The sequence below is a fragment of the Pinus tabuliformis genome, chromosome 5_2, assembly GCF_031772625.1.
Source record: "Pinus tabuliformis cultivar Carrire ecotype Pingquan chromosome 5_2, CPIR1, whole genome shotgun sequence".
Classification (NCBI taxonomy): domain Eukaryota; kingdom Viridiplantae; phylum Streptophyta; class Pinopsida; order Pinales; family Pinaceae; genus Pinus; species Pinus tabuliformis.
The window spans coordinates 192,189,642-192,211,839 of NC_142306.1; positions in this window are offsets into that span (position 1 = coordinate 192,189,642).

Genomic DNA, 22,198 nt, shown 5'->3' on the forward strand with positions numbered 1-22,198 from the left:
TTGCCCCTCTTATAGCTTGGTGAGGCACTACACTAGAGAAATTGAGCACGTCATCGCCCTGACCTCATCATATTATTGTTGGAGCTCACAAACCTCTGTATTGAGAATCTACAGGCTTGGGTCCTCTTGCAGAGTCGTGACCAATTCCATTGCCTACTCAAACAAGGCAGAGAAGTTAGCGACTGCAGCATCCAATGTGGTCATTCCTTCTATGATTGTGGCTCTATGTTGTTCCCTGACCTCAAGTGGAGTCAAAGGCTGCGATTTGAGCTGTAGCTCCATGATCTTCATGTTGAGTTCAAATTGAACTCTCACAACTTTGGCCTTTACCTTGCGAACACCTGTAACTAATTTTCGGATCATGGCCTCTAGTTGTGCATCCTCGGGTATGTGCACATCTCACACTGTTCTGCACGCCTCTACAATCACGACTGCCAGCTTAGAGCTTTGTGCTTGGATAGTATCTCTTTCTTTCAGGGCCAATGTATTTTCGGTGAATATTTGTTTATTGTTCACCCGGTATTCATTGATTAAACTCAGAGCGCACTGCTCTCGAGCTCTCAATTCTGTTGTCACTCCTTTCTGTAGCATGTGAAGAAATTCGTTGGAGAGCACTACAATATTTAGGCCAATGTTCTTAAGGGTACTTAAAATGATCTTGTCATCAGTCGATTCCATGCTCAAGGACCCCTCTGGTAGAGAAACTATTCTAAGGTCCACTCTCCTTACCAGTTCTACAACCCGATTTGTCCCTGGTGTCAGGCTCATTTGTGCCATGCTTACTTAACTTGTGCCCACCTGTATCCCGCTAGTTTGGATCTGTAGTTCACACAGATCCTTTTGGACATTTCCCAGTGACTACATGTAATTTTTCTCAAATTGTTGCAACATTTTGGTTGTAGCATCCCATACTTTGTCACCGATCTCATCAAGATTTCCCTCTGTTAGGGTGACAGGATCCACCTGTGTTTTAGCCATCTTCTTCTTCTTGCAGGAACCCTCCCACTATTGTTCTCTACGGTTCCTTAGTTGAAATGGGGTACTCTTCCCCTCATCATCTCCATAGCCCTGCGCAGACTGCTCTTCCTCCTCAGTTTCAGGCGAAGGAGATTTTCCACTTTGCTCGGAGTCACATTGTTCTTGCTCATCTTGTTCCATTGAATCATGCTCCTTTTCCATTCGAGCCTTCTCATAGGCTTCCTTGTTTCGTTGCACGACTAACTTTTGCATCACCTGTTTTGCTGCATCCTTCTATTTCTTCTCAATTGAGCTCCTCGCGCCTTTTCTGGTACCTACATCCAAGTCAGACGAGGTGTGCCTATCTGTCAGCCAACTCTTGATCACTTCCTATATGGCATCATCAGTGACCAAATATGTAAATCGAACCACTTCTACTACAGGTCCTTCTATGCCTGAATGTAGACACGTGGAAATATGCCTTAATCGTAACATACACAGACAACTACTCATAAAAGGTTGGGGATAACCTTGGGTGCTGGTTGATGGCCATGCGGAAGCTCACTTCCATCAACACCCAAAAAATCTTTGTTTTTGTGACCCACATTGGGTCCTTCGTGGCCCAGAGGGAGGCAAACTATGTGACCTCTGACAATCCTTCCTTCAACAGAGGAAACTTACTGTCCTCCGACAGCTCCCAGGTGACCAACACGATGGAGAGCAGCAACCATTCATAGTGGAAGGGCTTATTCTCATTCTGGACCTCGTGACAATTCACAAGGAATTCACTGCATAAGTACCATGACTAGTTAAACTGCACGCCCTTCGTGCATTGTCTAACTAATGATACCAAAGGTGTCGGGACCTCGTTTACGTGAAACTTCCTCATAACCTTTCCGGTGAGTATTTCGATGGCAATCTTCAATGTAGGATCGTTGATGGATGTGATGGAATAGTCGCACGCCCTCTTGACAAGCTCAAAATTCTTTTTCATCTTCTCTACCAAGTCTCTTTCGACTACTTTTCTGTCGAATTCCTTGGTAGGATTCAAACCCTCATGCAGTCGGTGCGTGATCCTATGGATGAGCATCTCTGTGATGAGTTTAGATGTGCCAATCCATAAGCACCCATCGTGTATGAGAGTAAATAACTTCCGCACACATGTGGTGTTAATATTAGTGTGATGATAGTGGGTCACCCACAATAGGTTCAACAATCTAGAGTTCTCCACTCTGCAGATCCATTCAAGTATTTACAACTTAGTGACACCTAAGTCTGGGTAGTACACCAGCCTCATGTAATTATCTGTCATGAGGAGAGGGAACCTCTTATGGTTAGCCAAGTCCCAATCCTCCATTTTTAACAGGGGAATCTGCACAAGGTGTGAACCTTTAAAAGTTATCTGTTCCAGAAATAGGGGTGTATGAATAACTTATCCAAGTCTGGATCCTTGGGGACCTTCACCTTCCCTTTTCGTGGAGGGATATACTCATGAAACTTGGTGAGGGGCTCTTCTCCCTTAGCATCTATATCCTTAGTGCCATGTTTAGCTTCCAAATCCACCACCTTCTCGGGCTGCTTGTCCTTCTGCTGTGTTTGAGTGGCAATATGTTTCCTAGGTGTCTTGCACACTAGCATCGACCTCTTCTGCTTGTATTTCTTCGTCTTCTAGCATCGGCCTCAACACCATAAACACAGGAGCCGGAGCTTCCACGCTTACTACCTCTACGACAGCCCCTTCGGAGGCGACTGTTCCTCAAGTGCTTGCTGTCTCAGCTGAACCTGGTTCTAACATGGTATTACAGATGAATTTCTAGGTTAAATCTGGTAAATTATTGAATGCAGGGCTTGCGACAAAATCCTCAAAGAACGCATGATTCATAAGTGACAGACAGCACAACTTAGAAACTTTAAGGGTGTGTTGTAGCATTTTTTCATTTTGCTAAGTTAGCATTTATTAGTACAAAAAATAAAAATAAATGAAAATGTTTTAAGAAAATGTTAAGTTAGGATATGGAGAAAAAGAATAAAGAAACAAAATTTTAGGAATATTTTGATGAATAAATCCATATCAAATAAAATGTTAGAATAGATGCACTAAAAAAGGAAGGAAAAAATAAAATGTTATATTAGAAATAAAAGAAAAAATAATAAATTCTAAAAGTGTCACACATCCAAATGCCGCGACTCTTAGTCAATTTTATTCTTGCAAATAAAGCTGAGTGCAGATTGTTTAAATGCCACACTAGTTCATACAATCCAATCATACAATTTAATCATGATTGGATTAGATTTAAATTGTTTGTTTATGGGTAGCAACTAAAACTGGCTCAATAGTTTAATCTAAGCCAATGGAAGCAATAAGGGATAGAAGTATATTAATCATTAAGAGGAAAATGTTGAGTTACTAGTCTAAATGCACTTGGGTGACTAAGATTGCAAAAAAATGTTAGGAAAGTTAAGGGTAGGTAGAGAAATAAAATGAAATTGGAGCATGATAGGATCTTTATCCTAAGTTAAAACATTGGATATATGTGCATATAATGAATGGTTTTAAATAACCATAATTTTCTAAATTTAAATGATATTTTATAATATTCACATTTTATCCATTAATTCGCCAAGAAACCCCACACCTGTCACATCCATCATATCTGTTTTGACCCCACCATCACCCTCCACCTCACTTCATTAAACTCCCTCCATTTTCCTTTCATCCCTCGTATCTGCCTCCGATCTGACGGCCTATCTTTCTCCTTAGCCATCCCTTGCTGCCTGAACATTATCAGCGAGGGGGTTCGAAGTTGGTAGTTTTAGAAATCGTCATCCGAAACTCCCAACCTCCGCTCCTAGTTGTTCGAGACTTAAAATCCAAAACTACTTACCACCCAAACTCACCCCTGAGCGCGATTTTTGGCCTACTCCATCACCGTCACTCCCATGTAATTGTCTACGTCAATACCCATGTCACTTCCTCTGTCCCATCATCCTTACATGGACCAATCTTCCGCCTGTCTACCTGTTATCCATTTAATTCGCCACCCTTGCAAATAATTATTCCATCAATTTGTTTCTCAGTCCTGTTGGGGAGTTAATATGAATTTAACCATTGATTAATAGACCTACTCCATTTTATGCCTTTTAGACCTTGTTCTTTCATAAAAACTATTACACAGTGCATTCCCGTAACTAAATTGATCACTGGATACTTGTAGCTAACAGTCAAAATGAAAAATTTACCATTCAAGTGAATTTTTTGTCTTGTTCACAAGCAAGCTGTCATCCAGGTTCACTCAATCTATTTCAATTATACTCTTTTTATATTATCATTGTATTTTAGCCGAACCATTCCCATTTCTATCACTTTCAGTTTGTAATCCAATCACCAAAATGACTCCTAAGGGGAAGGAAGTGCAAAAACCCAAAATCCTCTCATTCATCCACAAGTTGATTTCCATCATACTCCCTTGGCTGACAGAGACTATAAAATCAGTGAGTCCTTATACAAATTTGACTTGTTTGAGACCTATTGCTGGATGGAGGACCAATTTGTGAATCAAAAAGACGAATTTGGACTTTGGGACTCCCATATTCCTCATTATATCTTCCCTCAGACCCACAGAGAACATGAATTTGTGAGAAAATGTCATGCATCTTATGACCCCAGTAAAAGAGCTACTATCTCACTTACAGGAGAAATCATGTGCTCCATTAATGCCAAATCCATTGACCAAATGTTGCAGGCCCCAACTATTGTGACAACCACTCCTTTTTCTCATGAAAACCTAATAGAAGCTTATCAGAAGCTGGATTTCACTAAAAGAGCTCAAACCCTAGAACTTTCCTAGTTGTAGATAACCCTTCACCTAAAATAAACCCTCCCTATAGAAAGAAGTCAAAGACTATTACCTCGGAAATGCACTAGGTTTAGTAAAGGAGAATATATGGGGAGATATTATTGAATCAATCGAAGATATCTGGCTTTATATTATAATAATTTTTGATCAAAAAGACTTGTTGGAAAAAGCTCAAGAATCTATTGAAACTATCTCAAATGAACTTGAGGACAAACTAGAAAGAGCCACTGAAATAATCAATTTTCCAAATTCTAAAGATAGCTATGAGCTTGGAGAATTGGGTATTCATGATAGGACAACAGCCATACTGGAAGTGAATAAAGTTATTACAAAGAAAAATCTCACTCTTTAGTTGAAGGAAAAGTGCAGTAGTGTCAATGTCATAGTTCAACGTTTTTTCAGCAGGCTGTAACTCTTGACCAGCAAGGGTTTGCCCTCCATATTTGTGATAAATGATAAGTTAATGCCTATTGAAGACTGTATCTGCAAGCTCATAGAGGTCACGGCCAGTGCAGCTTCAATTTCAAATATAAATGGTACAACAACACCAAGTCTTGTGCTGAACGCACTTTGAGATACCATTGTCATCCTTAATGAAGTAAAACACATATTTTTAGTAAAACCTACTTTTACTAAATATATAGAAATGGATGAGGTTTATCGAAGGGTAATTAAGTTATCTATCCCAGATGAAAAACATTGGGAACAGTTAACTGATTTACTCGACTGAAAGAAGGATCAATAGAATTCAGAAATTTGGGGAACAATCATCAAAGGATCAACAACATTCAGAATTTTGGGGAACAATCATCAAAAGTTAAACAAAAAAATAGTGACAGATAGACTATCAGTTCATTTTTCTGATTTTGTATTAAGCTATTTTTGTAAATTTGTTTAAGATATTTTCTTAACACTAAACTTGTATAAATAACTCTATTTCACGAGTTATTAAGGGTTGCACCCTTGAAGAAACATTTGTAAGCACTAAATGTACTCAAATTTTTTCTGAATCAATAATAGAAAAGCAAAGGATTCTAAATTTTGATTCATATAGTTTTGTATTCCTTGTAAGTTTTTCCAGTTTTCATTCACTGTGTTTTCTTCATATTCTTAAGTTTTACAAATATAACTAGGTAGGAGCAGTTGTGTCTCAATTACTCCTAGAAACTCTCTGAAGTGATCATCTTTAAAGAGAATGAATTATAAAAATTTTTTGTTTAAGTAATTCCCTCTAAATCATAAAATTAGCAGTCTCTTTGTAATCTTGGGCATATTTGGTTAAACTTTCTGAAGATTGTTTGAAGGTTTTTCTTAGTTATGGTTATTTTATTTTCTATTTAAAAACTATAATACTCATATCATCTTTCTATTTCTACTCATCACCAGATAAGCTTAATCACTGTGTGTATTTTAATAGCAGCCCTTTGTTTAAATATTAGTATTATTCAAAAAGGTTAGGCATCACTGTTTTAAATTTGTTTCATACATTAGTCCTCCAAAATTAAAACAAAACATCCAAAACATTTTAGATGCCCTAGCATGATAGTTGACCATTATCATCTCAGAGATGCAACATCAATCTGGTGTCGTTGTCGAGCAATCGAATATGATTAATTTTCATGGGAAAACGATATAAATCCTATTCCTTTAAGGGTGACTAAAGGTCTAGATAGGTCAAAATCCTTCACTTGGCGACTCCACTGTGCCAAATTGGCACCTTTTAAGCACACTAGATATTTTTCTGAATCTGACATAGTTAATCCTCTATTAGACCTAGAAAAACTTGTGAGAAGGGCCAATTCTAAAAGAAGACATCAACCACCTTCTTCTTCTTTACCCTTGCAGCCTGAAGATATATTACCATTTGATCCCTATAGTAACATTCCATCCAATCCAGATTTGACACAATTATCACCTAGGGTTTCTGAACTCTAAGATAGGGGAGTTGAGTTCAAATCAACTTTCCTCATTCACTCATTTGAAACGTGTCAAGAATCCCCACTACCATTAGGATCACCTAAATCTGAGTTTGACTTGGGTGTTCATTCCCTGAATACAAACCTATAGACTTCATTAAATCGCCCACTACTTATTCATTTCCTTCCACTTTTGAACAACTTGAAGCTTCCACTTCTGAACAACCTGAAGGGACCTTTTCTATATATTCAATTCCACTCTTTGAAATAAAATAGGATATTCATTCTCAGGTCCAAAATTTAGTTATTAAGACTCCCTTAAATTCATTTAGAATGTCTCCTCCTTCTTTATCCCCTCCTTCTTCACCTCCACATAGTCATACACTCTCTCTATCACCATCCTCTCTTCTTCTTCTTCTTCTTCATCCACAAAAACACCTCATACACCACCTTCTACTATGGAATTCCAACATATTGTACAGGCTAGATATGTAGCTTTAGTCTTACCTCAAAACAACGATGCATTCCCTCCTAGATATTTAAAACACCTTCCTGGGTATAATGGAGAAATTTTTTCCTCGGCTGAGGACCATCTTCAAGAATTTCTAGATTTGGCAGATAACATGAATATTGAGCAAGAAAATATTTATATGAGCTTGTTTGCTCAATCTCTTGAAGGAAATGTGAGAACCTAGTTTAGGCAGTTACCTGCAAATTCCATTAGGTCTTGGGAAGAGTTAACAAATATATTCAAAAGCCAATGAGGTGTGAAGAAAGATTCTCTTTACTTTTTGACTGAGTTTAAAGAACCTAAACAAAAATTTGGAGAACCTGTATCTGATTTTATTAAAAGGTTCAACAAACTTTATCATAAGATGCCCCCTGATTGCAAATTCCCTGTAGTAGCAACCAAATCTAGATTTTCAAAAGCTTTTGAAGATGATTTTGCTGTAATGTTAAGAGAAAGAACTTCTAGGAATCTTAAATACATGCAAAATAATGCTATAGAGGTGGAAGAAAATAGGATTGCCTCAGCCACTTTAAAAGATAAAGAGGAAAATGCCTAAAGAAAGATTAAATCTAGTCAAGCAGCTTCTACTTCATCAAGGACTAAAACTGAAGATTCTAAAATAGATGATATAACTTCACTTCTTAGAAATCTATCCAATATAATTTCCAAGAGTGAGACTCAACCTAGAACAGTTCAATAGATGGTCACTCAACCTCAAAATCAGAATCAAGGTCAATACAAAAGAACTCCACAATTACAAATTCTTCAAAGACCTAGTAATAATCAGCATGCTCCAACTACTTTACTAATATATGATCAACAAACTAATGACAATACCATGACTATCACTAAATATATTAACAATATGGATACCTCTTCTATTCAAACCGCTATTATTCCTCTTTCAGAACATGAGTAAGTTCAACAAGATCAAGAATCCTCACAGGTTTCCAAATACAATGCCTTCTCTGAATTCTTAATTGTAGAGCTAAACAAAAGATATGATCTTAGACCTAGACTTGGCCCTGGAAGACCTCCTAAGGAAACTCCAAAAATTGAACGTCAGACCAAAGTTATTGAAACTTAGACAAATACTATTTGACCATTAAATCAACCAACTGATACAGCTCAAATTGAAAAAACTATCTTAACTGCATTTAATGTTGAAAAGGAGTTAGAAAGAGTTAAAATCCCTATACCACTTTTAGAACTTTCCAAAAACCCTTGATATAAAAATCAAGTTTCCAAATGGATACAAAACACCTTTGTTGATGCTAAAAGTGATGTTATTAGCCTTCAAGATGAAAAAATAGTAGTTGTCTTTGGCCCTAGCTTAGATATGATAGATGAAATAGTACCCCCTTTCTATGTGACAGTAAAGACAAATGATTCCATGCTATACAACTGTATTCTTGATTCTAGAGCATCACATAATCTCATGCCAAAAACCATCATGGATCATTTAAATGTTGACATAACTAGATCCTCTCATGATTTGTACACCTTTTATTCCAAAAGGGTACCTTGTCTAAGACTGATTAAGGATTTAATAGTCACTCTTGCCCAAATCCCAGTAAAGAGCATAGTGTTAGATATAGTTGTCACTGATATCCCTCCCAAATTTGGAATGATCCTTTCAATTTCTTGCTGTGCCAAATTAGGGGAAACTCTTCAGATGGACATTTCTTATGACGCTATTCCAGTTTATGGGGGAGAAAAACTTACGTTGTATAGAGAGGTAAGATTTGAGCACACTGTATGCAAAACAGATCAACCAAGGAACCATCCCATTTATGAAATTGATCAAGATTTTGGTTGTTTTCAACTCTCTTCAAATCAAATACATGAATCCCAAGTAAAAATTGAAGATGTAATTGAAAACCCTATACCAAATCAAACTGATGTATGGAAGCTATTATTTGATGGTTCTTGTACAAAGGATCAAGTAGGGAATTGGGTAGTACTAATATCACTAGAAAAAGAAAACATTACATAATCATGTAAACTTGATTTTGAAGTTACCAATAATGTAGCAGAATATGAGGCTTTCCTTCTAAGACTACAGTTAGCCAAGAGTTTAAAGGCACACAACCTGAGAGTTTTCATTGACTCAGAGCTCGTTGTAAAACAAGTTAGAAATCTTTTCCATAAAAAACATCCTAGGCTTAGATCTTATCGAAATGAGGTTTGGGATTGAAATGAAAATTTATTTAATGCTTTTAACTTGACTTATATCCCAAGAGATGATAATATTCATGCAGATTCCCTAGCTCTCTCTTCTAGTTCATTTAAAATTCCTGATCAAACTAATGTGATCTATCAAATACAAGTCAAATATAGGCCATCCATCCCAGATAATCTAAAATACTGGCAGATATTTGAAGATGATGAACAACTAAAATCTTTTCTGCAAGTTATAGATGAATTCAATTCTACAAATTGATGAAGATAAAAAAAAAACAAATGAAAATGATAGTTCAAATTTCAATTCAAAATTTTCCAATCATGATATCATTTAATTGTTTAACAATTTTATTCCCAAAGGTCTCATTCCTTTAGAGAAATTATTTGATCAAAATGATGTCCCCAGAAACCCACAGTCAATTTCTCCACAAGATGACATAGAGGAAGTAAATATTGGAACAAATGATGAGATTAAGAACATCAAAATCTGTGCATCCTTAGATCCTGAAATCAAATCTCAATACCTTAAGTTGCTTGAAAAATATAAGGATGTTTTTGCCTGGACCTACGCTGATTTAAAGACTTATGATACATCACTGATACAACATAAGATTCCTTTAAAACTAGAAGCTAAGCCTTATCAACAGAAACTTAGGAGGATTAATCCAATTCTTCTACCAAATATAGAAAAGGAACTTAAGAAAATGTTAGATGCCCATATTATTGTTCCTCTAAGATACTCTGATTGGGTTGCCAATCTAGTTCCTGTTAGAAAGAAGAATGGGAAAGTTAGACTTTGTGTGGACTTTAGGAATTTGAATAAAGCATCATTAAAAGATAACTATCATTTACCCAAAATGGATCAGTTACTTCAAATGGTTTCAAGAGAAGGAAGACTTTCCATGGTTGATGGCTTTTCAGGTTACAATCAGATAATGGTTGATCCAACAGATAGAGAGAAGACAACTTTTACTACACCCTGGGGTACATTTGTGTATTCTAGGATGCCCTTTTGCTTATCCAATGCTGGAGAAACATTTCAGAGAGTTATGGACATAGCTTTTTTGGGTCAGGTAAACAAATTTGTAGTCATTTATCTTGATGAAATCATTGTTTTTTCTAATTCTGATCATAAACATCTAAAGCACTTGATGAAGGTTTTTGATAGGTGTAGGAAATTTGGAATATCCCTAAATCCTAAAAAGTCTTCGTTTACTATAAAAGAGGTAAAACTGCTAGGCCATATAATATCAAAATGAGTGGTTATTGATCCCAAATGTGTATCTACCATTCAAACATTGTCATTACTTAGAAATAATAAAGAGATTCAAGCTTTTCTAGGCAAGATTAATTTTTTAAGAAGGTTCATCCCGAATTATGATGAAATTGTAAAAGACATAACTGATATGCTCCAAAAGGATCATGAATTTAAATGGACTGTCCCTTCCAGACATGAATTTGATCAAATCAAGAAAGCTATCTCTGAAGCTCCAACCTTGGCCAGTCCTGATTATACCAAACCATTCAGTATCTTTTCCTTTGCCTTTGAAACAACCCTTGCTTTTGTTTTATTACAAAAGAATGAAGATTCCCATGACTAAACTATATCCTCTTTTAGTAAGGTTATGAGATATTTCGAGCTTAAGTATGACATAATTGAGAAACAAGCCTATGCCCTCATACAAGCCCTTAAATCATTCAGGATGTATGTCCTACATTCACCTATTACTGCTTACATTCTTAACAGTGCTGTAAAAACCATTTTAACCCAACCAGACACTGATGGGAAGAGAGGTAAATGGATCACTCAAATACTGGAGTATGATCTAACTATCAAAACCACAAAGCTAGTAAAGGGTCAAGGATTAGCTAAGCTTCTAGCTGAATCCAATTTTAAAGTGCTAGGCATCAAATATGTTTTGGAAATACAAGGCGAGAATCCACAAGAACCTTCCCAAAATTTGAATGAGGAAAATCCATAAGAACCTTTCCAGCATCCTGAAGAAAAGAATCCACAAGAACTTTTACCTTCAAATCAGACCATTTATGTACACATTGATGAGAAATTTCTTTTATCAAATTGGTATCAAGATATTTCAAATTTCTTGATCCATTTTGAATGTCCAGCATCATTCTCCAAAAGTCAATGTAAAACTCTAAAATTGAAAGCATTCAAGTATTATATCATAAATGAAAATCTATACTGGAAGGACCCACTCAATATCTTGTTATTATGTTTAATAGAATTAGAGACTGAAGGGATCATTGATCAATTTCATACATGATTTTGTGGGGGACATTATGCTTGGAGAGCAACAACATATAAAGTATTAAGGGTAGGATTTTATTGGCCAGTGTTGTTCTTACAATTAGGAGCAAAAGTTGGAAGTTGTGTCCCTTTTCAGATGTTTGCTGGTAAGAAAAAACTAGCAGCTCTTCCATTGATCCCAACAATAGTCTCAACACCTTTTCTCCAATGGGGATTAGATTTTATTGGAGAGATTTATCCTAATTCAAGCAATCACCATAGATGGATCCTCACTGCAACAGACTACTTTACTAAATGGGTGGAAGAAATTCCAGTAAGAAATGTTATTGATTCAATAGTAATCAAATTCATTGAAGAAAACATTTTATCTAGGTTTGCTTGCCCAACCCAAATTGTTACTAACAATGCCACAAAATTTTTTAGCGTTAAAATGATTGAGTTTTGTCAGAAATATTAGATTCTGCTACATCATTCAATTCCATATTGTCCTCAAAGTAATGGTCTTGTAGAATCATAAAATAAAAGTTTGGTAAGGGTTATTAAAAAACTTTAGCAGATCATAAAAAGAGCTGGGACACTCATCTAATTTATACAGTCTGGGAAAAAAGGATTACTCCAAAGAGATCTACTGGAAAATCTCCTTTTTAGTTAGTTTATGGGAAAGATGCAATTTTCCCTACCAACTTGGCCTTCCCTGTTTTAATGTTTCAGGATTCAACTGATGAACCTGATGATTTTTCAAGGAGGATAAATCAAGCTATGGAACTGAATGAGAATAGAGATGAATTTCAATACAAATTGAAAAAATATCAAAATAAGATGAAGAAATTGTTTGATAAAAGAGCAAGGGAAAGGGACTTCAGGAAGGTGATCTACTTCTAATATGGGATCCCAAAAGAGAAGACAAGGGAAAACACAGAAAGTTTGACAACCTCTGGTTTGGACCTTTAGCTATTGCTGAAGTAAAGGGAAACAACAATTTTGTGCTACAAAATCTAGAGGGACTATATTCCACATATCCTATTAATGGAAGATTTCTCAAGTATTACATTCAGTACTGAGAAGTTGAAGTAGATTTCGCTACTACCATTGTAAAAAGTCTGGTTTATTTATCTTTTTCAGCTGTCAGTGTGAATTTTTCACATCTAAGACTTCATAGCCTAAGGAGAAGGTGCATGGATCTCCAGGTTCTCTGCATTCTACAAGAGAAAGCAGTCCCCAGTTGGAGCTGATATTGTAGCATTTTTTGGTTTTGGTAAGTTAGCATTTATTAGTCCAAAAAAAAAATGAAAATATATTTTAAGAAAATGTTAAGTTAGGATATGGAAAAAAAGAATAAAGAAACAAAATGTTAGGAATATTTTGATGAATAAGTCCATATCGAATAAAATGTTAGAATAGAAGCCCTAAAAAAGGAAGGAAAAAATAAAATGTTAGATTAGATATAAAATAAAAAATAATAAATTCTGAAAGTTTCACACAACCAAATGCCACTACTCTTAGCCAATTTTATTTTTGCAAATAAAGTTGTGTGCATATTGTTCAAATGCCACACTAGTTCATACAATCCAATCATATAGTTTAATCATGATTGGATTAGATTTAAATTGTTTGTTTATAGGTAGCAAATAAAATTGGCTCAATAGTTTAATCTGAGCCAATGGAAGCAATAAGGGATAGAAATAGATTTATCATTAAAAGGAAAATGTTGAGTTGCTAGTCTAAATGCACTCTAGTGACTAAGATTGCAAAAAAATGTTAGGAAAGTTAAGGGTAGGTAGAGAAATAAAATGAAATTGGAGCATGATAGGATTTTTATCCTAAGTTAAAACATTGGATATATTTGCATATAACAAATGGTTATAATTAACCATAATTTGCTAAATTTCAATGATATTCTATAATATTCATGCTTTATCCATTGATTCGCTAAGAAACCCCACACTTGTCACATCCATCATATATGTTTGAACCCCACCATCACCCTCCACCTCACTTCATTAAACTCCCTTAATTTTCCTTTCATCCTTTGCATCTCCCTCTGATCTGACAGCTTCTATTGCTCCTCGACCCACCCTTTTCGTCTGAACGTTATCAGTGGGGGGGTCCGAAGTTGGAAGTTTTAGAAACTGCCCTCTGAAATGGCCAACCTCCACTCCTAGTTGTTCGGGACTTAAAATCCGAAACTACTTACAGCCCAAAATCACCCCCGAACGCAGTTTTTGGCCTCCTCCATCACCGTCACTCCAACATCATTGTTTACGTCAATACCCACATCACTTCCTCTATCCCATCATCCTTACATGGACCAATCTTCTTCATGTCTGCACATTATCCATTTAATTCAACACCCCTTGCAAATAAATATTCCATTAATCCGTTTCTCAGTCCCATTGGGGAGTTGATACGAATTTAGCCATTGATTAACAGACCTGCTCCATTTTATGCCTTATAAACCTTGTTATATCATAAAAACTGTTACACAGTGCATTCTCATAACTAAATTGATCATTGGATACTTGTATCTTACATTCAAAATGACAAATTCACCATTCAAGAAAAAAAAATTTCCTATTCACAAGCAAGTTGGAATCCAGGTTCACTCAATCTATTTCAATTATACTATTTTTATGTTATCATTGTATTTCAATTGAATCCTTCCCATTTTTGTCACTCTTAGTTTGTAATCCAGTCACCAGAATGCCTCCTAAGGGGAAGGAAGTTGTAGAAACCCCAAATCCTATCATTCACCCACAATTTGATTTCCATCATACTCCCTTGGCTGACAGAGACTGTAAAATCAGTGAGTCCTTGTCCAAATTTGACTTTTTAGATCTATTGTTGGATGGAGGAACAATTCGTCGATCAAATTAATGAAATTGGACTTTGGGACTCCCATATTCCTCATTATATCTTCCCTTAGACCCACAGAGCACCTGAATTTGTCATAAAATATCATGCATCTTATGACCCGAGTCAAAGAGATATTATCTCACCTACAGGAGAAATCCCATGCTCCATGAATGCCCAGTCCTTTGACCAGATGTTGCAGGCCCCAACTATTGTGCCAACCACTCCTTTTTCTCATGAAAGCCTAACAGAAGCCTATTAAAAGCTGTATTTCACTAAAAGAGCTCAAACCCTAGAAATTTCCCTAGTTGTAGATGGCCCTCTACCTAAAAGAAACCCTCCATATAGAAAAAAGTCAAAGAATCTTACCTCGGAAATACATTAGGTTTAGTAAAGGAGAATATATGGGGAGATATTATTGAATCAATCAAAGATATCTAGCCTTATATCAGAATAATTTTTGATCAAAAATACTTGTTGGAAAAAGCTCAAGAAGCTATTGAAACTATCTCAAATGAACTTGAGGACAAGCCAAAAGAACCACTGAAATAATCAAGTTTTTGAATTTTAAAGACAACTATGAGCTTGAAGAATTGGGTATTTGATAACAGGACAACGGCGATACTAGAAGTGAATAAAGTTATAATAAAGAAAAATCTCACTCTTTAGTTGAAGGAAAAGTGTAGCAATGTCAATGTCATAGTTCAACATTTTTTTAGCAGGCTGGAACCCTTGACCAACAAGGGTTTGCCCTCCATATTTGTGATAAATGATAAGTTAATTCCTATTGAAGACTATATCTGCAAGCTCAGAGAGGTTGCAACCAGTGCAGCTATAGTTTCAAATATAAAGGGTACAACAACACCAAGTCTTGTGCTGAATGCACTCCGAGATACCTTTTTCATCCTTAATGAAGTAAAACACATATTTTTAGTAAAACCTACTTTTACTAAATATACAGAAATGGATGAGGTTTATCGAAGGGTAATTAAGTTATCTATCCCAGATGAAAAATGTTGGGAATAATTAACTAATTTACTCGACTAAAAGAAGGATCAATAGCATTCAGAAATTTGGGGAACGGTCATCAAAGGATCAACAACATTCAGAATTTTGGGGAACAATCATTATAGTTCAACAACAAAATAGTGATAGATCAACTATCAGTTCATTTTTTTAATTTTTTATTAAGCTATTTTTGTGAATTTGCTTAAAGTATTTTCTTAACACTAAACTTGTATAAATAACTCTCTTTCACGAGTTATTAAGGGTTGCACCCTTGAAGAAACATTTGTAAGAAATAAATGTACTTAGCTTTTTCTGAATCACTAATAGCAAAGCAAAGGATTCTGAAATTTGATTCATACAGTTTCGTATTCCTTGTAAGTTTTTCCAGTTTTCATTCACTGTGTTTTCTTCATATTCTTAAGTTTTACAAAGATAATCAGGTAGGAGCAGTTGTGTCTGAATAACTCCTAGAAACTCTCTGAAGTGATCATCTTTAAAGAGAATGAATTACAAAAATTGTTTGTTTAAGTAATTCCCTCTAAATCATAAAATTATCAGTCTCTTTGTAATCTTGGGCATATTTTGTTAAACTTTCTGAACATTGTTTGAAGGTTTTTCTTACTTATGGTTATTTGATTTTCTATTTGAAAACTGTAATAGTCATATCATCTTTCTATTTCTACTCATCACCAGATAAGCTTAATCACTGTGTGGATTTTAATAGCAGCCCTTTGTTTAAATATTAGTATTATTCAAAAAGGTTAGGCATCACTGTTTTAAATCTGTTTCATACATTGGTCCTCCAAAATTAAAACAAAACATCCAAAACATTTTAGATGCCCTAGCATGATAGCTGACCATTATCATCTCAGGGATACAACAAGGTGCAAAGTGTTCTCTGCTAGACCAACATACGTAATTTATAGGGAATTTTGAATTCAAATCTGACCATTCCCCCCAAAATTCGTCCATTAATGTTGTTTTGGCAGTAGATATTTAAATATTTTGGCCTTAAATGTTGGTCACCCATTCCTCTTAATCGTCTCCTCGCTGTCAAATCATGAACATTGACTCTAGCAGTCACTTTCTGGCTATGCTGCGCAGTATTCTTTTCATAGCGCATTTCCCTTTGTGTATCTTCTGATACTGTTATGTTACCCTTTTAAGTGTAGCCCCCCTTCCACATAGTTCCTCAAACCGGGAAGTGTAGTTTATAGTCCCACACTTCCTTGCAACTTCCTGGAACACCAAGAGTGTCCTGTTGTCATATAGTCATTGAGCCATATCTCTTGTATATGGCTTCAATCAGCTTCCATTCACCCTTCCCAGAAAAGGTTCTTCATTCATCTTTGTGAGTTGAATCGCACCCCCATCTATGATCTCTTTGATGACATATGGACCCAACCAGTGCATCTGAAACTTTCCTGGAAACTTAGCAAACTTAATATCATATAATAAAACCAAATCATTTACATTAAATGTGTGTAGCTTGATGTGTCGATCGTGTCAAGCCTTTTCACGTTCCTTCTGTACTTGCTGATGGAATCCAGCCAAAAATTTGTCTTCTTCAAGTTCCATTAGATACGTGAGCCACTCTTCCAAGGCTCCGCGGTCCACCATCCTTGTGAAAGCTGCTATGCATACACTATGCACGATATATTCCATAGGCATTACAGCTTATACACCATAGACCAATCGAAAAGGTGTCTGAAGGGTTATCTTTTTGTAAGTAGTCTTGTATGCCCATAACACTATAGGTACGCACACATCCCAGTCATTTTGCTACGCATTGCATATCTTCTTCAGTGCATTTTCCAAGATCTTGTTAAAGGCCTCAACTGTTCCATTAGCCTAAGGATGATATGGTGTGCTTTTTTGATGATAAACCTTGAATTCTTCAGTCAGCGCACTGATCATTTCATTGAGGAAGTGCATACCCTCATCACTCATCAACACTTTTCAGAAGCCAAACCTAGTTAACATGTACACAATTTATAATTTAGTTGTTGTGGCTCCCGTACAATCCTTCATAAGTTGTGCCTCTGCCCATCTGGTCAGAGACTCCATCGTGGTGATGATATAGTGCACACATGTTTTCTTTCCTAGAGGCTCGATTGGCCCCACAAAGTCAATTTCCCATTTCTCAAATGGCCACAATGATACCTAAGGATTTAGGGGCAATTCGTCCCTCTGCGATGATTTGCCCATTCTCTGACATGCATCACATGCTCTACAAAACGCTTTGGTATCCTTATGCAATGTAGGCCACCATGACATTACCCGCAAGATCTTCTACGTTGTTGCCTTTCCTGCATAATTTCCCCCTACAGCCCCTCCATGAGCTCCAAATAGGATTCTACTTCATTCAAAATCAGGCACATACCTTCGCAATATCTCATCAGCACCCATCTTATACAAATGTTCGGTGATCACCAAAAAATTTGTTGCGCGCATCACTAGTTCCTTCTTTTTCTGACTAGTATATCCTTCTGGAGCTGCTCTAGTAGTCAAAAAGTGGATAATATCCACAAAATGATTATCCACTATGTGCACCGTAAAGAGCTATGCATTGAGCAACCCTTTCTCCAAATTAGTAGGTTCCTCCATAATTTAAATTCGCGACAGATGGTCAAGTCCTACATTCAACCTTCCTAGCTTCACAATTACCTCAAAGTCATACTCTTGAAATAAAAAACACCATCTACATATCTTCCCCCCCAACACAGGCTTATTGCCTAGGTACTTCATGGCAGAATGGTCTGTGTACATCTTGAAATGTCCGCCCAAAAGATAGTGCCTAAATTTTTGAAGCACATACACCATAGCCAATCCTTCACGCTTTATCGTTGGGTAATTCTTCTCAGCCTTTGATAATTTCTTGCTTGCGAAGGCTATAGGGTGATCCATCTCTCCTTCACCAACCTATTTCAACACTGCCCCCAATGCAATACAAAAGGTATGAATGTGTACATGGAACTCCTTCTTCCAATCTAGGAAAACCATGGTCGGCGTGGTAACCATATTTTCTTTCAATACATCCATACTGCACTGACATTCTTCATCCCAACAGAATGTAGCATCCTTCTTAAATAGCTTCTCCATAGGCATAGTAATATGAGCATAAGCCTTGATAAACTTGTGATAATATCCATTTTGGCCCAATGTTGCATGTAGCTATTTGACACTCCTCGGGGCCTCCAGATTTACTATCACCGTGATCTTGGTAGGGTCCACCATCAGCCCTTGCTTGCACACCATACGTCCCAGTAAAATTCCAAAGGGGACATAGAACAAACATTTCTTCAGGTTCAACACGATATGATATCTTCAACATGCATCCAACATTAAGCATAGACTGACTACATGGTGCTTTACCAACCCAAACACTGTCTAGTCATCAAAATACACCTCCAAAAACTTGGGAATAAATTCCTTGAATGCCACAATAACTACGTGAGAGAATATAGTCAATGCATTCTTAAGTCCAAATGGCATTACTGTATACTGGAAACAACTTGATTCTATCATGAAGGTTGTTTTGCTCCTATCTTCTGGCATGATCTTAATTTGATGGTACCCAGAGAATCCATCAGTAAACAAGTAGGCTTCCTGCCCTCCAACATTGTCCAACACCTCATCTGTAAATAGTGTTAGAAAAGGATCATGGATGCAGACATCATTAATCTTTCTTAGATCTACGCAAATCCTTACTTCTCCCTTCTATTTCTTTTCCTAAACCACCATCGGGCTCACCCAATCAGAATCTTCAATTGGTTCGATGATGCTTGCTTCTAGCATCTTATCCATCTCTAAATGAACATTTTCCTTGTATTTGGGATTAAAGTGATACAGTCTTTGCTTGATAGGCTTCACGTCTAGCTTCAAAGTAATTTTCATCACCCCCAGGTCGCATGTGATGCCTTTCAAGTTTGAAAATTTTGTAGGAAAAATATCTTGGTACTCACAAAGTAACTCAACAACTTTATCCACTATGGAATCATCCAAGTAATCTCTGATCTTCGCAAATTTTGGCTCTCCTTCAGTACCAATGTTCTATCTATGGACCTGCGACCTTGTGGCAACCTTCTGCTTCTAGGTTATTAATATTTCTTTGATGTTCATCCTCCCCCTCAGCAGTCACATTATAGCATTCCACGGCATGGCGCGATTGGGTGCTCCAATCGGGTTGCACCAACTCCAAAGGGTCCTGTGGTATTCTGAAGGTCACTACCTTAACCTCCTATAGATCTTCATCAATGCTTTCGAACCAATCCTCAAAACTAAAGGTCATCAAGAATCCTTCCCCTAATATATCCCACTCCATGGTGCCATCGCATAGCTCTATTTCTAGGTACCAATTCATAGGGATTATATCCAAAGTATGACAGAATAAGTGCGGCCACTCTAGTTGTGGATCTGTTCCATAGAATTTAGTCCATTTTCCCAAATGATCGCATGGATCATTTCTCCCATCATATTTCTCAGTTAATCTTACTTTAGCACGACCAAATCACAACCTCATGATTCTCATGTAATCGTGACATTCATCAAAGTCGTCCTTATGTGTACCTCACCACCGTGTGGGCATAGCGTGCAATGCCAAATCCAATGCTTGGAAGTGATGATCTTCAGGGACTTCTCTTTCAAAGGAATCCAAAAAATTATCTACATCAGTTAAACCATCATAATATGGTAAATTTATTACCTCCGATGACACACAGTGTAGGGATTTAGTCATCATGTTGCAGCGTAATGTGGATACTTCATGCAGCCTATTCTGCCAATGCTCTAGTTCTTCATCTGAATCCGAGGTACAGGAACTTTCGTGGTCCCATGCAATCCATCCATTAGTTGTTGGATTAATCTAGTCTTGGTCTCACGCTGTTATTTTGTAAATCTGATCCAAGTCATCATCACTTTCTTCATAGTTGTGGACCGGTTCACTATAGCGCGTCCTTCTACAAGGTCCAATTGTATGACCACGCAGAGTGATTTCCTTTCAAACGACATTTTCTGCTTCTTCAAGTTGATGACTCCATTGATATCAATGGTCCAATCAATTCCGAGGAGCGTGGGATATGGATTACTATCATCAACAATCTCTATTACTTCAAAATCATCGAACGCGCTTACACCTTCGATATCCACTGTTACTCCATGTAACCATCCCATAGAGATGATCCTTTGCTAGTTCGCCATCCTCAGTTGAATCAGAGACCAGTGCAGTGTAGGTCTCCCCATTCTCTCTCATGTCTATTTAGGCAAAATGTTCGCATCATACCCCAGATCCAAAATAACCTGGTCCATCTCATAGTCTCTTACCTGCCTAGTGAGCCTCATCTCATGCCCTATCCTTGCCTTATGTTCACCAATCTTTTTGACTAGGCGGTGTCCATCAGGAGCATTTTCCTTACTAGAACACTTGTATATCAACTCCTCTAAGCCTTTCACAGCCTTTCTATCACGCAGAAGTTTCATGCAAGTCTTCAGGAAGGTGGTAAGTACAGATGGATCAACCTCTGTAGACGGGCTAGTCTCTGGAACTTTGTTTTCACTTCCTGACATAAATGCCTCAGCGAAGCTTTCTTGGCCTCCATAAATGTTTCCTTTACATGCTCTAGATCAAAACCCATCTCCTTTTTTGGAGCCCTGCGGACCCATCCATCTTCTTTAGGTTGTTTTCCCTTATCATCCCCAGTCGTCACTCCGCTTCTCAGCGCTATATTTACATTCGATTCTTCCTCGTGGGGCTCATCTCTCATCATTTGTAAGTTCTACGTAGGATTTCATGGTTGCACCTTCTTCTCCTGCATCTTAGCTATCAGCACAAGGCATTCTTCTATAGTGTGGTCAAACTAAGTATAATATTGACATGATGGGCATGTCTGATTTTGACACTCCCACGTGTAGTTCCCTGGCATCCCGTAATTATAGAAAATAAATTGTCTATGAACTCTACAAGGTCCTACTCCTCCTTGGCCTCGTTCATGCCCCTGATATCCTCTGTGTGCTCCCCAAGCATGCTGATTCGAAGGCCGAGTTTCTGCTTGCATTCGATATGTGGGTGTTCTCTTCACCATCAATTCGTAGCTACAGCATTGGCACTCATCGTGGCCCACCAATTTGCAGAAATCACAGAACAATTTTTTTGGTTTTTGAACAAACTTTTGTAGCAAACGACAATTATCTGTTACATGTTTTCTAGCCACCTAAAAAATAGTGCACCATAGCGTGGGCCTCATACTTGGTCATGCTGGAGGTTCCTACCTTAGGGGCATTGGTCCCCCTGTAATATAATTCATGAAGACAGGGCAGTGGTCTTTATCATGCCCTTGAATCTTACAGTTGAGGCACCAGACATCCTCGTGCACCTCTAGCTTAGCCTCCTTTTCTTTTTTCAAGCTCTGCAATTCAAAGCAGAGGTTCTGCAACTGCGAGTGAATTTTTTGAACTCCCAAAGATGCATCCTGAATAGGCATTTCATGCAATCTCTTCATGATTTCCAGGGCTTCTGCCTTAGTCCCTATCTTATGTTGTGATAAAGCAATCCTCAAGTGGGGCAGGAACGAGGCCATAAACCACTCGCTATGCTAACTATTTGTGAGCTGCATATTAGCTTCGCGGATCACACACTTCAATCTTTGAT